This window comes from Mauremys mutica, chromosome 1 (genome assembly GCF_020497125.1).
Source record: "Mauremys mutica isolate MM-2020 ecotype Southern chromosome 1, ASM2049712v1, whole genome shotgun sequence".
Classification (NCBI taxonomy): domain Eukaryota; kingdom Metazoa; phylum Chordata; order Testudines; family Geoemydidae; genus Mauremys; species Mauremys mutica.
The window spans coordinates 117,675,294-117,695,095 of NC_059072.1; positions in this window are offsets into that span (position 1 = coordinate 117,675,294).

Genomic DNA, 19,802 nt, shown 5'->3' on the forward strand with positions numbered 1-19,802 from the left:
AAAGGTGGAAGTATGCATACCAACAGGAAGTCTAATCAATTGAGATGAGCTATCATCAGCAGGAGAAAAAATACTTTTGAAGTGATAATTAAGATGACCCATAGAAGGTGTGAGGAGAACTTAACATAGGGAAATAGATTCAATTAGTGTAATGACCTAACCATTCCCAGTCTCTGTTTAGGCCTGAGTTAATTGTGTCTAATTTGCATATTAATTCAAGTTCAGCAGTCTCTCTTTGGAGTCTGTTTTTGAATTTTTTTTGTTGCAAAATTGGCACTTTCAAGTCTGTCACTGAGTGGTTAGAGAGGTTGAAGTGTTCTCCCACTGGTTTTTGAATGTTATGATTCCTGATGTCAGATTTGTGTCCATTTATTCTTTTGCGTAGAGACTGTCCAGTTTGGCCAATGTACATGGCAGCGGGGCATTGCTGGCACATGATGGAATATATCACGTTGGTAGATGTGCAGGTGAACGAGCCCCTGATGGCATGGCTGATGTGATTAGGTCCTATAATGGTGTCACTTGAATAGATATGTGGACAGAGCTGGCATCTGGCTTTGTTGCAAGGATAGGTTACTGGGTTAGTGTTTATGTTGTATGGTGTGCGGTAGCTGGTGAGTATTTGCTTCAGGTTGGGAGGCTGTCTATAAGCGAGGACTGGCCTGTCTCCCAAGATCTGTGAGAGTGAGGGATCATCTTTAAGGATAGGTTGTAGATCTTTGATGATGCACTGGAGAGGTTTTAGTTGGGGGTTGTAGGTGATGGCTAGTGGCGTTCTGTTATTTTCTTTGTTGGGCCTGTCCTGTAGTAGGTGGCTTCTGGGTACTCTTCTGGATCTGTCAATCTGTTTTTTCACTTCAGCAGGTGGGTATTGTAGTTTTAAGAATGCTTGATAGAGATCTTGTAGGTGTTTATCTCTGTCTGCGGGATTGGAGCAAATACGGTTGTATCTTAGAGCGTGGCTGTAGACAATGGATCGTGTGGTGTGTCCTGGATGGAAGCTGGAGGCATGTAGGTAAGTATAGCTGTCAGTGGGTTTCCGGTATAGGGTGGTGTTTATGTGACCATCGCTTATTAGCACAGTAGTGTCTAGGAAATGGACCGCTTGTGTGGATTGGATTAGGCTGAGGTTGATGGTGGGATGGAAATTGTTAAAATCACGGTGGAATTCCTCGAGGGCTTCTTTTCCATGAGTCCAGATGATGAAGATGTCATCAATGTAGCGCAAGTAGAGTAGGGGCGTTAGGGAACGAGAGCTAAGGAAGCGTTGTTCTAAGTCAGCCATAAAGAAGTTGGCATACTGTGGGGCCATGCAGGTACCCATAGCAGTGCCACTGACTTGAAGGTATATATTGTCCCCAAATGTGAAATAGTTGTGGGTGAGGACAAAGTCACAAAGTTCAGCCACCAGGTTAGCCGAATCCTGCTGTTAAAGTGCCAATGCTTGAGATGATGGGGCATCAAGGATTTCCAGGTTTATGGATCTTGGGTAGTAAATAGAATACACCTGTTTGGGGTTCTAGGCATGTGTCTGTACAGATCTGTTCCTGTGCTTTCTCAGGGAGTTTTTTGAGCAGATGGTGTAGTTTCTTTTGGTAATCATCAGTGGGATCAGAGGGTAATGGCCTGTAGAATGTGGAGTTAGAGAGCTGCCTAACAGCCTCTTTTTCATATTCTGACCTATTCATGATGACGACAGCACCTTCTTTGTCAGCCTTTTTGATTATGATGTCAGAGTTGTTCCTGAGGCTGTTGATGGTGTTGTGTTCAGCACGGCTTAGGTTATGGGGCAAGTGATACTGCTTTTCCTCAATTTCAGCCCGTGCACGTTGATGGAAGCAATCTATGTAGAAGTCCAGTCTGTTGTTTCGACCCTCAGGAGGAGTCCATGCAGAATCCTTTTTATCATAGCATTGGTAGGAAGGATTCTGTGGGTTAGTATGTTGTTCAGAGGTGTGTTGGAAGTTTTCTTTGAGTCGGAGATGGCGAAAGTAGGATTCTAGGTCACCGCAGAACTGTACCATGTTCGTGGGTCTGGAAGGACAAAAGGAGAAGCCCCGAGATAGGACAAATTCTTCTGCTGGGCTAAGAGAATAGCTGGAAAGATTAACAATATTGTTGGGTGGGTTAAGGGAGCTACTGTTGTGGCTCCTTGTGCCATGTAGCAGTGTAGACAGTTTAATGTCCTTTTTCTTTTCTAGAGAAGAAAAGTTTGTGTTGTAAATGGCTTGTCTAGTTTTTGTAAAGTCTATCCATGAGGAAGTTTGTGTAGAAGGTTGGTTTTTCATGAGAGTATCTTGTTTTGAGAGTTCAGTCTTAATCTTCCCCTGTTTGCTGTATAGGATGTTGATCAGGTGGTTTCGCAGTTTCTTTGAGAGTGTGTGGCACAATCTGTCAGCATAGTCCGTGTGATATGTAGCTTGTAATGGATTTTTTACCTTTAGTCCTTTTGGTATGATGTCCATCTGTATTTAAGATTGCTTAACACTTTCCATTATAAGATCCTGGTTTTGGTTGCTTATAACTTTGCTAAAATTTAATAATTTGTAGCGAAATTTTCCATGCTGAGTGCTTGCCTCATGCTGAAATTAAAAAAAAAAAAATTAGCAAAACCAGCTTAACTGTTTCTCTGAATGAGGTTAAGGAAAAATATGCTGTTCTGCCTATCATGTTTTCTAGCATGGTTAGGCAGCCTAGGCCTTGGCTACACTTGCAAATTTGCAGCGCTGCAGCAGGGTGTGAAAACACACCCTCTCCAGCACTGCAAATTGCGGCGCTGCAAAGCGCCAGTGTGGTCAAAGCCCCAGCGCTGGGAGCGCAGCTCCCAGCGCTGTACGTTATTCCCCACAGGGAGGTGGAGTACGGACAGCGCTGGGAGAGCTCTCTCGCAGCGCTGGCGCTTTGACTACACTTAGCGCTTCAAAGCGCTACCGCGGCAGCGCTTTGAAGTGCAAGTGTAGCCAAAGCCCAAGAGCGTTTTCCTCATGTGTACACTGCAACCTCCATACTTCAGGAACCAGAGTGAGACCAGGGATATAAAGTTTAAACCAGAACTCTCTTGATTAGTTACATAATAAGATAGCTTCTACCAGGGCCATCCTTAGGATTTGCGGGGCCCTATGCAGTATTATTAAGCCGGTGCCCCTATGCCAGATGGCAGCCCAGGCTCACGTGTATTTTAGATAAGGGTGGTCTTTTGAAGGATTTTTTTAAAAAACTGTGTCTGAAGATCCAAGCATTTAAGGCTAAAGAAGAATACTCAGATTGTGCAACTAAAAATCTATGCAAGGATTTTTTAGAGATGGGATTTTATAATCTTCAGCAAAACACTAATTAAATATTTTTAAAGCAAATTTTACACTAAGTTCCTCTGTAGACTAAGGGTACGTCTACACTACAAGACTATTTCGAATCAACTTAATTCGAATTTGTGGAATCGACCTTATGAAGTCGAAGTTGTGTATCCACACTAAATACACTAGTTCGACTGTGTGAGTCCACAGTAACGGGGCCAGTGTCGACTTTGGAAGCGGTGCACTGTGGGAAGCTATCCCACAGTTCCCGCACTCCCCGCTGCCCATTGGAATCCTGGGATTTCCCCCCAATGCATGCTGGGGGGAAAAATGTTTCGAGGGTGGTTTTGGGTAACTGTCATCATTGAACCGTCAATCACGCCCTCCCTCCCTCCCTCCCTGAAAGCGCCTGCGGGCAATCTGTTCGTGCACTTTTCTGCTCAGTGACAGCGCGGGCGCCACAGCACTTTGAGCACGGATCCCGCTGCAGTTATGGCCGTTGTCAACTCCTCGCACCTTATCGTCCACCTCTTCCACAGTGAGCTGCTGAGAAATAGGGCTACTTTTCAATGGTGCTGCGAGCACTGGTGGACCATGGGGGACGTTTTACCAACATCAACATCGGGTGGCCAGGCAAAGTTCATGACATGCGTGTTTTCAGGAACTCTGCTCTGTTTAGACGCCTGCAGGAAGGTAGTTTCTTCCCGGACCACAAAATAAGTCTTGGGGATGTGCAGATGCCTATAGTGATCGTCGGGGACCCAGCCTACCCGCTAATGCCCTGGCTCGTGAAGCCCTATGCAGGCGCCTTGCACTGCGACAAGGAACTCTTCAAGTACCAGCGAGCAGCGAGCAGCGTGACCTGTGACTGTTCAGTTTCTTTACAGAGAAGCTGAAGCTGCCCCTGTTTCTTTACCAAGTGACTGTTGACTAGCATCTGCATCTGCAGTTACATACCCCGCCCACCCCGCTTCCCCAACTTCCAACACACGTTTAAAAATAAAATACATGTTCCACTGTAACTTTACAAAGGTTTCTTTATTGATGACTTTGCGTTACAGGGTTGAAACTGGGACACGGACTGTGCTGGGTAGGGTGTGCAGTGATGTAAAGACCGCCTGTAAACTCGAGGAATGACAGGCTCCTGCTCCCAGAGTGGTCTGCAGTGCCGGACTGGATGTTTCAACGGAGCCTGCCATCCCTCCTTTTTGGGACTCTGTGTGCGGGGGCTATGTGGCCTTTTGGCGGGGGAGGACGGATACAGATTCCTCTGCTGCGTGGCTCTGTGGTCCAGGACAGGGACCGTTGCATGAGATCTGTAATCCCCCTCCCCCGCTACAAAGTCACGTACCCACCCACCCACACAGAACCTGCAAACCACCTCCCATACCGACCAGGGTGCGTACTGACTGCAGTGTGTGTGTGACCTGCTGCTGATCCTGCCCCCATGTCTGTACCCTGGTAAAGGTGATTGTCCTGTCAAATTACCAAGCCCCTTCCCCCCCTTCAAACACAGTCTCCTCTAAAAGAACATGACGGAAACAGTAATTAACAGAAAAGTATTTTTTATTATCAACTAGACAGTTATTGGATGAAACTGGGATGGGGGCTTGGGTGAGGCGGGAAGGAAAGGACTTTTCAAAATGTAGGGTATGAGAGCTTTTGGGTACTTGAGCACTCTGCTGGGGTGCAGTGACAGTTTACATGGCCTCTGGCGCCCCTCCTTCTGGTTATTTTGGGTGAGGGGGGTATGGGACTTTGTGGCGGGGGAGAGCGGTTGCAGATACACTGCAGGGGGGCTCTGTCCTCCTGCCGGAGGTCCTGCAGAACATGCACAAGGCGCAGGAGCATGTCCGTTTGCTCTCTCATTAGTCCAAGCAGCGTTTGAGTCGCCTGCTTGTCTTCCTCACGCCACCTCTCCTCCCGTTCGCTGTGTGAGCGCTGGTACAGAGAGAGGGTCTCCCTCCACTGGCTCTGCTGGACCGCGTCGTCTCGGGAGCACCCCATAAGTTCAGCGAACATCTCGTCCCGTGTCTTTTTATTTCGCCGCCTAATCTTTGCCAGCCTCTGTGAGGGGGATGCTGTGGCGGGTCTGGAGACAGTCCAAGCTGTGTGATGGGAAAAAGGGAGTGAATTCCTTGCCAAGATAAATTTTTGTGAAGAATGAACACAGTCTAATCTGTCTCTGTGAATTCTGGGTTGAGATCCCAGTGCCTGATGGGGCAAAAACCATTTTCGCGGGTGGTTCTGGGTAAATGTCGTCAGTCATCCCTTCCTCCGGGAAAGCTACAGCAGACAATCATTTCAAGCCCGTTTTTCCTGGATTGCCCTGGCAGACGCCACAGCGTGGAAACCATGGAGCCTGTTTTGCCTTTTGTGCCTGTCACCGTATGTGTAGTAGATGCCGCTGACAGAGGCGGTCCAGCAGCGCTACACAGCAGCATGCTTTTGCTTTTGCATGACAGCAGAGATGGTTACCAGCCATATTGTACCATCTACCACACCATAAAGTGGTAATAAGATGGGCATGGTTACCAGTCCTTTTGCACTGCACCATTTGCTGCTGTCATAAGTGCCCCTGGCTGCTCTTAGCCAGGGGCGCAAAAGCCAAAATTGGGAATGACTCCCTGAGTCAATCCCTCCTTTTTGGTATCTAAAAATAGAATCAGTCCTGCCTAGAATATGGGCAAGTGTACTAGAGAACCACTGTATCAGAGAACCAGAGAGCACAGCTGCTCTGTGTCAGATCCTGCATAGATTATGAGCTGAATGCTATTCACAGGGGGTGCTCCTGCAACAACCCCACCTGTTCATTCCATTCTTCCCCAGCCTTTCTGGGCTACCATAGCATTGTCCCCCCACTTGTGTGATGAAGTAATAAAGAATGCAGGAATAAGACACAGTGACTTGTTAGTGAGAAATGAGTGGAAGGCAGCCTCCAGCTGCTATGATAGTCCAGACAGGACATTAAGGAGTGTGGAGGAGAGGAGCCCAGCATCCTGCTGCTAGTCCAGGGGCAATTGAATCTTTTCTTTACACAGGAAGGGTTGGGGGCTGATGAAGCTCAGCCCCCTGTTGCTATGATGACGATGGTTATCAGCCATATTGTACCATCTACTAGGAAAAATTAGGGCCAGGCGCCCTTGATCGACCTAACGGATGGTAGTCTGCATGGTTACCAGCCCTTTTGCACTGCCCCATGTGCCAATAGGCTGATGATGACGATGGATATCAATCGTATTGTACCATCAGCCATCCATAGCGTGGGGGGAGCAAGGATGTTGGTGTTGAGTGCTGCACCATCGCGTCTATCTGCAGCATTCAGTAAAGATAGGGTGACATGTAAAAGAGTCAAGAGAGGATTGTTTTCCCTTTCACTTCTGGGGGTGGTTGGGGGGCTGCGTAAATTGCCGAGCTATTCCCTGACCCACCGCGGACACTGTTTTTGACCCTAGAAGCATTTGGAGCTCAGCCAAGAATGCAAATCCTTTTTGGAGACAGCAGGAACTGTGGGATACCTTGCGTCCTCAGTCCCCCCTCCCTCCATGAGCGTCCATTTGATTCTTTGGCTTTCCATTACGCTCGTCACGCAGCAGCGTGCTGAGTCTGTGCTATGCCGTCTGTCCGGAGTTTTTTGAAAAATACTCTGGACCAGGCGTAACATTACAGTAATTCCCCTAATTAGATGCAGGAGTCTCTGAGCGAGATCACCCTGAGGATGGTCACTGAAGGAGATAGAGAGTGCATGCTGCGTGAAAGCCAGCACAAACCAGGGCCCTACGCAGCCGTGCTCGGGGAGGCAATGCTCCCTGAGTACCTCATGAAAGCCTGGTGCGGAAAAGTGTGCTACCACGGAGCACCCAATAAGGCAGCTCTCCCCAGGAACCTCCTGCGGAGGCTTTTCGATTACCTCCAGGAGAGGTTCGTGGAGATCTCCCAGGAGGATTTCTGTTCTATCCCCATATATAGAGAGACCTCCTTTTCACATACTTCAGATTCCTGTTATATTAAGAATAAAAGTTTACATGGTTAAAGCACTTACCGACTGCTCCTTCCCCTGATTCAGGATCCGGGTTAATGGCCGGGGAGGGTTGGTAGGGGATCTCCGTGACGGTGATGAAGAGATCCTGGCTGTCGGGGAAACCAGCGTTGTAAGCGCTGTCGCCTGCCTCGTCCTCCAGAAACCCTTCCTCATCTTCCCCGTCCGCGAACATCGCCGAGGAACTGTCCGTCGACACTGTCCCATCGTCAGAGTCCATGGTCACTGGTGGGGCAGTGGTGGCAGGCTCCGTAGCGTCTGTTTGCCGCTTTGATTTTTTGCTAGCCTTGGCTGGGGTCCTTGATTTTCACGCGGCACTGCGTTGCATCCCGGCTGTATCCTCTGTCTGTATCATGGCTTTGGAGACCTTCTCGTAGGTCTTTGCATTCCGTTATTTGGAGCGCAGCTCCGAAAGCACAGACTCCTCGCCCCTCACTCCGATCAGATCCAAGAGTTCCCGGTCAGTCTATGCTGGGTCCCTCTTTCTATTCAGAGATTACATGAACTCCTCTGCTGGAGAGCTCTGCATCGCTGCCGGTGCTGCTGAGCTCGCCCCGATGTCCAACCACGAAATGAGATTCCTGTCCAGACAGGAAAAGGAATTCAAATTTTCCCGGGACTTTTCCTGTGTGGCTGGTCAGAGCATCCGAGCTCGGACTGCTGTCCAGAGCGTCAACAGAGTGGTGCAGTGTGGGATAGCTCCCGGAGCTAGTAAGTTCGATTTGCATCCACACCTAGCCTAATTCGAGCTAGCCATGTCGAATTTAGCGCTACTCCCCTCGTCGGGGTGGAGTACCGAATTCGAACTAAAGAGCCCTCTAGGTCGAATTAAATGGCTTCCTGGTGTGGACGGGTGCGCGGTTAATTCGAATTAACGCTGCTAAATTCGAATTAAAGTCCTAGTGTAGACCAGGCCTAACATGTTCTGAGTAAATATTGCAGTAATGCACAACTGTCAGTAAATTCAGAAACTGACAGTATATACCTGGGGGTTGGCAAAATGCCTGTTAAATAGCTTCATTACCACTTGAATGGCTCTTTAACAGTTTCCATTTTGTGCTAATAGGTTTGGCAGGCTGGAAGGCTTGTTCACTTTTAATTACTAGATCACCTCTGGAGGAAAACTCATCAGGCTGCAGCAGCTAGCTGTGGTGGGAGCCTGCAGAAAGGGTCAGAACGTGGATAGGAAGAGGTGGGAAGGTGGACACTAAGACCCCAGGATGCCCCAAGTTTTCAAGTGCCCTACGCAGCCGGGTATGCTGCTTATGACTGAGGACGGCCCTGGCTTCTACAGACTCTGAGCATGCAGACCCTGAAAGTATATCTACACTTCTGGTGGCATATAAAGTACAAGCACTGCATGACCAGCAACAGGTATGAATAGCAGCATATGTGGTGAGGCATAGCTTATGTGACTAGAGTAGAATGCCGTACATGCCTGAACCTTAGAGTACATAGGCGCTGACTCCGTGGGCGTTCCAGGGCTGGAGCATGCCAGGGAAAATAGTAGATACTCAGCAGCCCCGCAGATTAGTCCCCCGACCCCCAGCGCTTCCGGCACGCCGCAATCAGCTGCTCAGCGGCGTGCAGGAGGCGCTGGAGGAGGAGCGGGGGTAGGAAGAGGCGAGGGGAGGGGGCACAACGGGGCGGGAAGAGGCAGACTTGAGAGAAGAGATGGAGTGGGGGCAGAGCCTGGGGCGGAGCAGAGCGGGGATCCAGCACTCCTGGGGAAATCCCAAAGTTAGTGCCTCTGTTAGAGTAAATACCCTACATGGCTCTCTACATGCCCAAGCAGTGCCTCCCATATCTACACTGCTATTCTTAGCAATGTAATGTGCCACTGTCTCCCTCCTGCAAGAGCCTTTCCCTGCGACCTCCCCCTGCTGGAGCCTTTCCCCTCTTCCTTCCAGCTGCCGGAGCCTTTCGTTGCCATGTGTAGTTACACATGGCCGCAACAAGCATGGACACAGTCTGCATTTCACTGCAATGGTTAGCTACACATTTCCTACACAGCACTGCAAGGCTTGAGTGTGTCTGCTTCATGTGAGAAACCCCTCCCAGTGGGAGGCCTTCTGGAGACTAATTTTAAGGAGACTGTATCATAATATACTAAAGTGCTAATGTTAAAAAACTGTTTCATTGAGAAGCAATGGAGCAGGGACTGAAAATTTGCAGAGGGGAGGGAAGGAGGAGGCACCTTTGTCAGGGAGGTGTCTTTTTCCATCCCTGTGAAAATTTGCCCAAATTTAGCCTAATTATAAGCCTCTGAAAATCTGTTTCCACATGCTCGGTAGAGGTGTGTTAAAGTTTGGCATCTAAATTCTCTGAATATTCTATCTGCACTGCTCCTATGTGCCAACAAAACTGCACATGTGCCATCCTCTTGAGCAACTGAGCGTGTTCCATCCCCGAGCTGTAGGGGCTGAGGAGCATTTTCCCTGCAATTATACCTTGCGGGTGCCAGGGGGTGGTGCTTGCCTCTGGAAGTGAGAGAAGGGAGCCTGCCTCTCCCATTCTGCTGGTGTTCTCCCTACTGGGGCCCAGAGAGCAAGGAGGAGAAGCCAGAGGCAGGTTGACTGATGAATCAGGTTGTAGGGTTTTAAGCTATAGGAAGCTCCACATCTGCTGCTATACAAAGAGAGTCTAGGATGGAGTAATTCCTGCCCCCTATTCCTTGATGAAAAAACTGTAGTTTAAAGGCCTTCAGTGATTATATACGTCCTCCTGCAGAAAGATGGAATTTGGGACTTCAGATCTATTATGTAAAAAATGAGCCAGAAATAGCTTCAATAAAATTTTTTATGAGGATAGCTTTATAAATCAGAAAGAAACACAAATGTATTTTTAAATTCCATTCAGTCTTTAATAAATGCAGGTCAGTACTTTCTATTCAAATTGAAATTATGAGTATGGAAAATCCAAAAAGGTTTGGGATTTAATCAGACCCATGCCTGCCCTATGTGCTATGGCTAGAGCTGGGCAAAAAATGAATAATATTTTCCTTTAGTTGCACCTCTTTCTCAGTACAAATGGTCTATGAGTAGATGACAATCTTTGAAGGTATTATGAGCAATTCTTGCACAGCAAATTATTCAAAAGCAGCTTGTTGTGAATGTTTGTTTTATGAGCTGTTTGGCTTTATTGGGCACATAAAAGTCATTTGGTTTGTTTCTTTTTCCTGAGTATCCTGTGTGAATGTTTGCAATTACAAATTAAAGATTCACTTTAATAATGAGTAAACTTATCATCTGAGGCCCCTATTCAGGAAAGCACATATGCATGTGCTAATTCTAGTCCCTGTTCAGCATATGCTTCAAGTTAAGCATCTGTTTGTCTCATCATTCCATGGGCTTCAATGGGACTTTGTGCTTAAGTCCTTTCTAAGTCCTTTAACTCCTTAAGGCCTATGGAGCTAACCTGAATCAGAATAGTCACAAAATGCAAACATAATAATGGTGAAAAAATCTCTGCATATTGTAAAACCCAGCTTAAATCAGTCCAATTTAGCTCTAAAGGAAGTCCAAATTCACTTGAAATGTCACCGAATTTAGTCCAGTCTTGCTGAAAGGTTTGCAGCCCTGTTAATGAACATAGCTTGAATTTGGGGCTTGTATCACAATCCAAAACAAAATGAGCATCATGTGGTTTGGGGATTTGTAAGGAAAGCTTGGCACAGCTCTTCAAAGGAATTGCTTTGTATTTTAAATGCAGAAGTGCAAAATTTGGACACACTTAATTACAACAGAAAAACCTATTTAGGAAAATCTTTCATGTCCAAGACTTGCCATGAATTCAACCCAGGAGTATTTATCAAAAGCCCAGCAAACAATTAATTGTTTTTTTCAGGCCCAAGACACCCCACAGATTTATTTAATACTACAGATCTTTATAATTGTTAATAATTATTAGTTATTATGTTACGCTCTTTGAGGTAAACTGTCTCTTTCTGTGCATGTTCAGCACCTGACATGGTAGGCCCCAGTCTCGGTGGGGGTCTTGGTCTTACTGTATTACAAATATTTCATAATAATTCCTGAGGGTTCTGTACACTAGATTTTTCCCAGGAAATTTGGAATTCAAAAGGTGATAGGAACTGAATAAGATGACCAGACACGTACTGTGTGACTTGAAAGAAATACTTAATTTATTCAATAAAATTTCAGATTATTGTTCAACCATCTTGCTGAGATTTTATTTACCAAAGACTCATTCTTTCTGTCTGCCATTTGAATGGATTTGTAATTAAGGCCTTTGTTTAATTTCCTTAAAAGATCATTCCTGTTTATACATCCTCTGCAGTTCCATTTTTAAATGTAATTGCTTCTAAATCCCAGAGGATATTAATAGTAGCCTTCACTGAAACCTTTTAGTACTAAGAATTGTGTTTTAAACTAGCAACGTAAAAATTGAACAAGGAAAACTAGACATAATTCTAACTGATTTGGGAGCTGATTCTTTTTTCTTGCTTTATTTATACCACTTAATTCTGCAAATAGGGTCCATTTCCAGCAAAATGCCTCCATGACCTTATAGCTGCAAAAGGTGATGTAGCCTGGCACCATAGACATTGTGGGGACAGCAATGAAAGGGCTCTCTCTACAGAATTAATTGGGGGAAAGTTATAGGTAACCTCTCTTTTTCTGATACTCCACATCCCTGGGCTTCTTATATGCTCCTCTTTACCCTACGTAAGCTGTTTAGACTTAGGGTACGTCCAGACTACCTGCCGGATCGACGGGTAGCGATCGATTTATCGGGGATCAATATATCGCATCTCGTCTAGGCGTGATATATCAATCCTCAAATGCACTCCCGTCGACACCAGAACTTCACCAGAGCGAACGGTAGTAACGGAGTTGACGGGGAAGCTGCCACCATTGATCCCACGCCGTGAGGACGGGAGGTAAGTTGAAATAAGATACGTCAACTTCAGCTACGCTATTCCCGTAGCTGAAGTTGCGTATCTTACATCAACCTCCCACCCCCCAGTGTAGACCAGGCTTAAGGGAGTTATTTACATCCTCAGGGCTAGAGGTACTTCTGAATATAGCTCCCCTCAATGGGGAGATAAATGAATTTTTTTTCAATGCCTGCTGTTTGAGGGGTGGGGGAGTTCTCCTAGGCACAACAGCTGGAAAATTGAGATAGAAGGTTCTTTTCCTCTTTTTGGGCCTGGTCTACACTGGGGGGGGTTTGAACTAAGGTACGCAAGTTCAGCTACGCTACTCGAAGTACCTTAGTTCGAACTACTTACCCGTCCTCACAGCGCAGGATCGAAGTCCATGGCTCCCCTGTCCGCGGCTCCCAGAGTCGACGGGAGCGCGTTCGGAGTTCGATATATCGCGTCTAGATGAGACGCAATATATCGAACTCCGAGAAGTCGATCGCTACCCGCCGACCCGGGCAGGTAGTATGGACGTACCCATTGAGAGGCCATGGAACCCCCATTTACTGTTTTCCTCTGAGAAAGATGAAAGAAGTGGTAGTCTTTGGCTTATTGAGAGGCACAAAGTTCTCTGTTAGGGAGAAGTGACATCTGCACATACCCTTTACATTTCCTCTCCAGTTGCCTGAGGGCTTGTCTACACTTGAAATGCTACAGTGGCACAGCTACACCGCTGCAGCTGCGCTGCTGTAGCATTTCAAGTATAGACACTACCTATGCTGACAGGAGGGATTCGCCCATTGGCGTAGATAATCCACCTCCCCGAGAGGTGGTATTAGATCGATAGAATGACCTATTGCTGTCTACACTGGAGGTTAGGTCAACTTAACTACACTGCTCAGGGGTGTGGATTTTTCACACCCCTGAGCAACACAGTTAAGCTGACTTAATTTTGTAGTGTACACCAGGCCTGAATGTCAGTCAGACAGGGAAGAGCCCACTTCCTCATTTCGGGCATATGGGAATGCTTACTCATTGCCTCCATCCTCACAATTTCCATGAGCCGCTCTGGAGGGGGTAGTAGTCTTGATGGTTCCAGTGTTCAGGACTTTTTGTGAACCTCCTCTTCCATTCTGATTCATGTGGAATTATCCCCTGTAATCTTTTGTGGACATAAACCTAGGTACACAGAGATACAGCAGTAATGCTCTTTAATAACAGAAATCCTTTCTATACTCTAATTCCAGCAGCGCTTCTCTGATTACAGTAAAGGGGCACCTCATTACATCTTCCCTCCAATATTTACTCATCCACCAAACGCTAATAAGCATAAACATCTGTAGATTTGTTCTTAGTTCTCATACATTATTATAGTCCTGTTCTTATAATTGTTATAGTCCTGGTCTTCTTGATTGGAAGATAGTCCCATGAAAACACTGCTTATCCCTTTATATCTGAAATGGTGTTAAAGAATTATGATAGTCAAAAGTTTCTAATGAACTACCATGACATGGTGTTATTTTACCATATCGTGCCATTCTGAAGTCTTTGTGGCTTTGTGCGACATTTTTTCTCCATAAAGAACTTGCTTTTGTCATTTTCTGGTGTCTTTGAATGTCCCAGAATGAAGGGCAGGACATATTTATCTTCCCTGGCTCTGCCTTTGCTCTGCTACACTGGAAATATACATCCAGACTTCTTCTGACAGCTTTTTGTTTTGTTTTTCCTGATCTTCTCTTGCATTTTGAGGGCCAGAGCCTGGGCCACACCAGAGCAGCATTTAGAGACACCCAAAAGGATGGGGTGGCTTTGAGCCCCTTTATGCTCCCAAATGCTGGCCTGTCTCCATGTTCAGCCAGTCCCCTGGCACAGCTTAGAGCAGCAAAAGCTGCTCAGTGTTACATGAGGCTTCCTATGGCCCCAAGAAACCATTCTGACAGCCAGGGATCATTGATGGGGCATTTCAGCTACTTCTCTTTCCCCTGTACAAACCTCCTGTTCTGGAGACTCAGAAAATAAGATGTTCTTTATGCAAGGGGTTTGTTTAAGCTGGCTTTTCAACTGCTTTGTCCTGCCCAAGTCAGCTGACACCTAGGGGAGAATGGGGGTCCTAATCTCTGCCTTTTTTGGTATCTTTTACACTTTCCTTTTTGAAGCCTCTCTTTTCCAAGCACTTTCTTTTCAGTCTGGGAATGCTTGTAGACTCTGCCATGTCACAACTTCTTCACTTTGCCTTCCGGCTTCTTTTTCACAGCATCGCTTTTTACGCTTTGTACTCTTGCATGAACATATTCCAGATGGTCTTGAGAGACCTTTTTCCTCTTCCAATTCTGTTATGCAAACTGTCAGGTTCATCTTTCTCGAGTTAGTATAATCTTCTCCTATGGCCATTTTCTGATCCATCTGGACACATTGGCTGTACATTTGCAAATGCACTTCCCTTCTCCTGTGTTGGATTCTGTCACTTGAGATGGACTGTTCCACAAAATGGGATTTTGTTTGATTTTTTGTTTTTGTTTGTTTGCTTCTTTGTTTTTTGGCTGTGTTTACAACATTCTTTTCCAAACACCGTCATCTTCTGCAAGGTTATTTTTTGAGACTTAAACTGCTTGGACTCTAGTCTTGCTTGTTCATAGCATACACACAGGCTGGCCCTGGCGTTCCATGCTCTGGGCCTCTAGCTCTGCTAATTCCATAGCTCATCCAGTGTCCAGTTTGGGGCCACTAAGAGCTGTCCTAAGATTAATGAACAAATTGCATAATTTTTATCTTTACCTCACAATCTGTGTAGACTACATGGAGCTACACAGGTGGTGAATTATAGCTAAGGCTATGATTTAGTCAGAGGTTGCGGAACTCATGGAATCCATGATTTCCAGCAACCTCCGTGACTTCAGGGGTGGGGAGCTTCAGGGTCCCCCACCACCCATGGGGCGGGGAGCTGCAGGGTACCTCCGCCGCCTCTGGTGGCGGCTGCAGCTCCCGGCCGCCAGGTGAGGCAGGGAACCCCTGAGCTCCTGGCCTCCAGGGGGCAGCAGGGGAACCCCTAAGCTCATGGGCAGCAGTGGCGGGGAAATTCCTGAGCTCCTGGCAGCTGCGAGCGGAGGGGAATCCCTGAGCTCCAGGCTGCCATGGGCCCTGGAGCTGTGGTTAGTGGGGGTACCCCATAGCTCCCGACTGATGTGGGAGCCAAGGACACTCCACAGCTCCCAGCCCACACGGGGAGCTGCAGGTGGCAGGGGTACACCCCCCCCCACACACAGCTTCCAGCTGCTACAGGCAGCTCTTAGCCCCGGTGCAGCTGCCCCCTTTCAGGTGGTGTAGGGATCCTCAGATCCCCATTTTGTCACGGATATTTTTAGTACAAGTCACGGACTGGTCACGGCTTCTAAGAATTTTTCTTCTTTGCCCATGATCTGTCCATGACTTTCACTAAAAATATCCAGGACAAAATCTTAATTATAGCTATGAAATTTGCTAGTGCAGAGACACCACTGCCTGCTCCAAATAACAGCTCAGTCCCTAGACTGATAGACTTGCAGTGCTGGAGTTTTCTGGTAGTGTGGGTTTTCAGTGGCCTCAAAGGGACACATTGTTGCACACACCTCTGAGTTCCTTTTAAATTTGAGGATTGAATTAAGGTAAAAACTGAAACAAAAAGCCATTTGAAACCAAAAGGAAGATAAGTGGAAAGCAAATATTGACTTCCTTTTTTCCCCATACACCTGATATTTTCTTCACTTAACTTCATTGGGACATTGTAGCTAGTCTTAAATGTGTATGAGTTGGAAACAGGAACTACGCAGTGTTGCCAACCCCTGAGCCTCTCACATTTTGTTAGGAGAGCGGAACAGCTGAGGGACAGATATTACGTTTTAGTTTTTTGAAACTAGTGAGACATGTTACATAATTAGTATTCTGTGACAACAAAAATGCTGAAAAAATATAACTTATGAAATGCCCACCCTTTAAAGTCAGTTCATTGTGATTTCTATTTTAATTCTTTTCCTCTCTCTTCAATTCCAGCATGATTTTAGCAACAAATTGTTTAGCTGATTTTTAATTAGATATTATGATTCCAATTATCATTCAGATAAGGCTGGAAAGAAGACTCTGTACCTTTATACAGATATATTTCACAATTTTAAAAGCCATTGACTCCATTAACATCATCAGGATACAACATTCAATTGTGCCTTGAACAGATGTCAAAATGGCAACAACTGGAAACAATATGAAATGAAATGGGGTAAGAATGGGCAAATTGGTTATCTAAGTGATTTGCATGTCTGCATTAGCACTAACACAGTGGCTCTCAACCTTTCCAGACTACTGTACCCTTTTCAGGCGTCTGATGTATCTTGAATACTCCCAAGTTTCACCTCTCCTAAAAACGACTTGCGTACAAAATCAGACATAAAAATACAGAAGTGTCCCAGCTCACTATTACTGCAAAAATTGCTGACTTTCTCATTTTTACCATATAATTATAAAATAAATCAATTGGAATATAAATATTGTACTTACATTTCAGTGTATAGTATATAGAGCAGTCTAAACAAGTCATTGTATGACATTTTAGTTTGTACTGACTTTGCTAATGCTTTTTATGGAGCCTGTTGTAAAATTAGGCAAATATCTAGATGAGTTGATGTACCCCTTGGAAGACCTTTGCATACCCCCCAGGGGTACCTGTACCCCTAGTTGAGAACCACTGCTTAACCAGCTAGTTAGAAAAGAACATGAATAGATGGGATTCCTAGTTTGCAGTTGCATTCATTAGGATTCCTGGTGGCTCGAGAGATGTTATACCTTGAAATGGTCACTGGCCCACTAGGACCAGGCAAAAATATAGTGCATTTCCCAGCAAAGCTAGAATGTTTTCAGCATCTCATGTATCCTGGGTCTGTCTGTCATGCTCCTGACTCTCTCTACTGTGTTTTAACCACGAAGATAGTGCATTTTCCTTGTATGGACTACTGTATAAAATTGACTTTAAAAGGTTAAAGCAACCCATTACTTCTATTACCTTCCTTCTGTTTATAGTTGTGCTAGGAATCCTGGCTAAAGCATTGACCATATAACGTATAGTTCACCAGAGTAAGCAGAGTAAAGAGGCAAGAGTAAACTGTGACAAGACTAAAAAGAACAAAGGGGCAGAGAGTATTTAGACTAGCCAATGCCTTATCCTCAGCTAAATATTGAGTATGTCTCATCTGTATCTTTCTTCCCTTTTAACCAGTTCCATTATTGCATAAATTAACTTTTCTTTTCTTAAACGTTTCTTTTTAGCTTGTAACCTTCTCATTTGGAGATAGACATTGCTCTTCATCCTAATTGTCTGAGTCCCTCTTAGCCTGAGAATGTGCTCCATCTTGCACGCCAATGGGCAGATAATTTATTCTGTGGAATCCGTCTTACTCTAAGTGTTCTGATTCAGCAGGTCCACCTCCAAAGCTAGAGACAAACATTTTAATTCTCTACAGCCTCCTAAATTTGGCTAGGATTGTTCATAGAATTAATTCAGGGATGACTTATGTATTTGCATTTGAGGGCAGCAGTCAGAACTCACTTTTTTATAGTCTCAAGAGATAGAGACTATAAAATGTTTGAATTTGCTTTTTTGTTTTCCAAACTCTAAACTCAGGAAATCAGTATCAAATGATAATTCTGCACTTTACACACCGGTCTTGTTTGTTTTAAAACTTAGTCATTCTTTACTTAGTCCACAACTACATATCCAGAGACTTCCCGGGTGCAGTATGTGAATTCCAGAAAGCTGCTGATGCTAACTTCATGGCAGACAACTACAATCAGAGGGAAGATTTGTGTGGAATCACACAGAGGTTCATCCAGGGAAACTGCAGAGCTGCCCAGAGAAGTTGCCTCCCTCCTATGTCTCAGTGCTCCCTATTCTTTCAGACCAACCTTTCCCTCTGGGTCGCACAATGCACCCTATCATTGGAGCTATTTTTCATGGCACTTTGGGTTTCAGATGTCACAGTTGTCAGGGTAGCTGCACCTCTGACTCTTGCTGGTCTCTACGTGTACCCCCATTCAGGTCTCAAGCCCTGAGCTGTCACCTCTCTCATGGTGAAATCACACAATTCTTCTGCTCTCAGACTGAGCTTTGAGCTGCAGTTCCCTGGTACTAATGGTGATTACCTGAGCAGGTCTGACTTTGGTTCAATTACCTTCAGTTCTGCTCTCTCTGGCAGCTATGATCAGTGGCATCCACTGACCAGACAGCCTTCTTAAGGCAAAGTATTATTTATTTAGATCCAAAGCATTTCACAGAAAAGTATCTTAAGACAATAAACAGATTATATAGGCATGTCTAGCTTACCAGGTGTCTATCCAACTTCCACTTGGGGATTTTGGTATGGCTAAGCTTCCTACAGACACCCAAAGACCTCTAGTATCTGGTGCCATAATCCTCTCCTTAACTCACAAACCCCTTCCCTCTTGCTATCTTGGGGAGTATGTTTTTTAAAAGCTGATCAGTCTTTTTATCATCCCCGTTCACAGCAATCAAGTCATTCTTTAACTGTTACAGTGCTCTGATCTGTTAGCTCTCAGCATTGGCAAAATATGGCTTGCAACTTAGTTGTCGATAGTCTGTAGGATACTCAAAGCTGATATCTCTCCCCATTGTCTCTCAAGTATGTGCAGCAATGTTCTGATCTGGGAGCTATTGTCTGCTTCCTAGTGACAGTGTCCATTGATTTAAAGTAATATAGGCACATAAAAACCTGCCACTCACTCTAATATAGTTATATAGTCTATCTCAATAACTCGGGCTTTTTTGTATGAACACGTTAGGTTATTAAACCTTGTTGTGGCACAGAGGGTTCCCCCCACATCTGTAGTCCGACCTGCCCCAATTATCCTTAGTCAGTTAGTTATAGCAGGGAGATCATCTTTGTGGGCACATGGCCCCTTATTTTCTTTCCTTGACTGATCTACAAAACAGATCTGTCAGCCAGAGATGCTAGTTATCTTCAGCCCATAATCCCTTTAAAATCTTTCCCAGTTCACTGGCACTCACTCAGCCTTCGTTCCCAAGAGACTAATAGCTATATTTAGTACGTTAACTTTTTTATTTATATATGAAGCCCTTTTCCTCAGCATCTGGATGTCTTACACAAGCTCAAAAAAAAACCTTCATAAAAAATTACAATGGATCGGTTTCTAAGAGCAAGACACAAAGGGCCAAATTCTGCCCTAAACCATATATGAATGGGAATGTATATTCTTTGTGCGTACCTGGGGGCAAAATGGTAATAGCCCCATATAATGCAGCATCACGATTGCATAGTGTAGAGTTATTAACTGTTACTGTACAATTCTATAAGGAGATCTTAAGACAGCCTCTAATTTTGCACCCAAAATCAGTTGCTGGCTCAATTAGACTTCAAACTACCTGATTATGCACATCAATCAGATAAATATCTAAATACCACCTTTTGTGCACGCAAGTGATTGTAGTGCAAACTTGGAGCATATTTAAGAAAAAAATTGGCTGAGACCCAGCAGTAGAAGCAGTGTTTGAGGAGAAACAGCAGTCAGAGGAATCTGGTAGGGA